Source organism: Triticum dicoccoides, chromosome 3B (genome assembly GCF_002162155.2).
Source record: "Triticum dicoccoides isolate Atlit2015 ecotype Zavitan chromosome 3B, WEW_v2.0, whole genome shotgun sequence".
Classification (NCBI taxonomy): Eukaryota; Viridiplantae; Streptophyta; class Magnoliopsida; order Poales; family Poaceae; genus Triticum; species Triticum dicoccoides.
The window spans coordinates 393319525-393323288 of NC_041385.1; positions in this window are offsets into that span (position 1 = coordinate 393319525).

Sequence of the window (3764 nt, forward strand, 5' to 3'; positions counted from 1 at the left end):
ATGTGGAGTGAACTTATTTTTTATTAAGTTCTGCTTTACCTGTATTACTACTAACACCGCGTGGCACTAAGGTAATGCCCGCGTGCAGCGTAACCAAGCAAAGGTTTGTGGAGCAATTATGGTGTTGCATGAGTCATATGACATCTATCATTTTTGTTTATGTTTGTACCTCCCATGGTATTAGCACTAACTCCACATGGCGTCATTTCATTGGCGCTAGTGTGTAGCATAACCCAAGTAAAGTGAGTTTGTGATATCCATTTATGACGATGCTAATAGTTTTAGGCTCTTGTAGCATTGGAGCATTTCATGACAGGTTTTATTTGAATTTGGACCAAATATATGGCCTGAATACTTTGTTTAATTTTCTCTTACTTGTATTACTACTAGCACCGTGTAGCATTATGATAATGCCCACGTGTAGCGCAACCAAGTAAGATTGGTTTTTTTATGATGCAACACGTTTTATCATTCATCTTGCATGATTTTGGTTTTTGGGTGTGTAACATGAACACATTTTTAATTAAGTTTTGCCCTGCTCGTATTACTATTAACACTGGGTGGCATTAAGATAATGCCCGCGTGCAGCATAACCAAGTGATGGAATATATTTTTATGCTCTTGTTTGTATTGCAACTAGGGTGACACATAATGCCCGCAGCGCAACCAAACAAGAGATTATCATGAGTTCAGTTTAGTGCCTTCGTAATTTCATTCCAACTTAGTCCTATCCATTTTTTTTATGATAACCAAATTAAGGCAATTTTTTATGAGGTTTTCGCACCTATGCCACTTTCTTGGTTTGTATCCATGTATAGAGACCAAAACCAAGGAACGAGGCGTTCATCTTGGCTTGTATCGCTAAAGGGACCGAACCAAGACGGAGATCAATGGGACGAAGTGCACGCCACATTTAAAGGAACCATGCTTACAAGAACCATGCACGCTCCTTGACTCATATCTCGATGGCCAAGCCAAAGGCGAAAGTTTGGGGTAGATATAACATGCCCCTTGGTTTGTACCGCGGTGGCCGAATCAAGGACAAAATCTTAGGATGGATGCAACATACTCTTTAGTCTGTGCCAAAATGGCCAAATCAAAGGCAAAATTTTGAGAGAGATTAAACATACACCTTAGTCTGCACCGCAATGGCCAGACTAAGGGCAAGAATTTTGGGGAGATGAAATATGCTCCTTGATTTGTACCGCGATGGCCGAACCAAGAATAAGAATTTTCGGAAAATGAAACATGCCCCTTAATTTGTACCGTGATGGCCGGACCAAGGGCTAGAGATTCAAGAGAAGAAGAAGAAAAAAGCTCCCTGGCCTGTACCACAATGGCCAAACCAGAGGCTACAGGAGAGCCATTGAATCTCACCTTTCAAACCTCCTGCACGCCTGCCTCGTTCTCTCCTTTTATGCTACTGTGTGTGTATGATTTTTGACAGAGGAAACGAACGAACTCCGGGCCGATCCTAGAGCAGTCTGACTGCCTGGTATTTATAGAGGCAGGTGTGTAGCACTGACCCTTGGAGGCTGCCGCGCGCGCCAAGGACTCAATCTGCACGTCGTGCAGAACGTGGGAGCAGGAGCATGGCTTGCTGGTAGAACGTGGGCAGGAAATGGAGTGCTCGAGACTTGGTCTCCCTGAGTTGTTGATTGATTTTTTTTAGGATCACCAAGCTTTATTAATCGAATACCACAGATTGTGGGATACAAGTAAGGTCATGGGGTTGCCCGAACCAAACGTGGCACCCCGGACCTAAAGACAACGAGTGCTCGGCTAACTTATGAGCTTCTATGTTTGCCTTACAACTTTCAAAAGTAAAGATACAATGAAACAAAATGGAATAAGAAAGAATCTCGCTAATAATAGCTCTGTTTGCTCCTCTCGACCTGTTGTGTATCTCCTGAACGACTTGCTTGGCATATGATGCTACTATCATATTTTGAAGCTGAAGATCTTGCGCCAACGCTAACGCCAACCCTGAGTTGTTGATTGATGGGACATCGGTTGGAGCGCACATGGCCTTGGCCCAATTAGTTTAATCAATTTGCTTAATTAAACGTTACCTAAGGTGGGCTCTGCTACAAGACAACGTTTGGGCTTCTTACTTTGATTATTTAATCGGAGCAGCTTTTGCATATGCATGGTGACTGTGTTGATTTGCTCAAAAAGAAAAATTATTATTGGCTGTGAGAGCCACGCCACATACGTTCATGCATGTACGCTGCCTAGCCTGCATGCATTAGCACATAACGCATGCTCGTGCTAGCTAAAGATTTAATTGATGCTAAATTTTCTTTAGTCACCAATTATATTGTATATGCATTCTGTTAATATGCCGTGATATTTCGATGGCCAACGCCGACGGCGCGGCGCCCGTGGGTGTTGTTCCTCCTTCCCACAGGGTCGTCATGGTACTCTCCGGCCTTGTCCGTCTTCGAGGTTTGTCTTTGGGTGAAAGCCTTTTGCGCTGCTGTAGCAGGGTCGGCTGATGGCGTCGTTTCCGGGTCGCTTTTCCCTTGTGGTCGTCATCTTGAAGACTAGTTTCCCTTTGCGCTTTCCCTAGGGTGGACATGCAAAGTTGGTCGCAGGTAATCCTCCTGATCCCAACGGTCCAGTGCGTCAATGGGTTTGCCTATGTTTGTTTCTCGCTACGACAGAGAAGTCGGAGCTGCGTGTGGCGGGGCCCCCGCGACAACGATGATTCCATGACAGCGGTTTCAGCAGACGGTGCTCTCCGGAGATTGCAATGGGCTAGGTCGTTGTGGGGCTTGCAACTTTCCCTTGCAATGTACATCAACAAAGTAGGAGCTGCCAGTCGTCGATGTCTTGGTTGATTGAGTTGTTGATTGATTTCTTTAAATTAATTCTTTTCATTATCGAACGTTTTATTTTTGCTGTTTTGAATTTATATTTTGTACATTTATTTATCTCGATCAAAATCTATGTCAACAGATGCCCCTCGAGGTCTGCGTTCGAAGTAAGTTTTTTTTTACTCGGACCCAGAGCTCGAAACTATACATATTTTGTTTAAAGCACTTCTGGTGAGTATAATGGGTTTATGACTTTTTAGACGATCGTGTGCCAGCTACCTACAACTTTTTAACCATACGTTGCAATTGTGGAGGCTGAAAATCAGGCCACGTCCGGCTAACAAACTCCATCCGGATAACAAACTGCGTCCGCTATCCCCTCAACTCTCTTTAAACAGCAAGTCTCTTTTTCTTTTCTTAAATCAAGACAGAAGACCACGGAGACGAAGGTCTACTTCCGTCCGGCCGGCCGCAATCCTTTTGATAGGTTAGCAAATTATATACGACTTCGCTAGTGCCTAAATTGATTCATTGACTGATTAATCTGCTATTTTCTCAGTCCCAGATTGCTTTCAATCCCTCACAAGATCCACCTCCGTGTTGGCAAGTGTTGACTCCTCCAATTGGGTATGCCTCTTTCTTTGTCCTGTCATTACCAAGAAATGATCTATCTTTTAGCATCTTGGATGTTGCTTTTAATCTCTATTCCATCTCCTCATCACATAGGTGCAGGGAGACAGGGACACTAGGATACGGTCTGGATCGAATCTTCCTTGGGTAGTCTGCTTTCCCAAATTATCTGATTACGTCTGTTCGTTATGGCATCTCTCTCATCATTAGAAGTGTCAGGGATATAATGCCATGAATGCATAAAACTTTTTTTTGTCATGGTGTATATAGCCCTGGTCTCTGGATGTGTTTGATCTGTATTTATTCATCCAAATA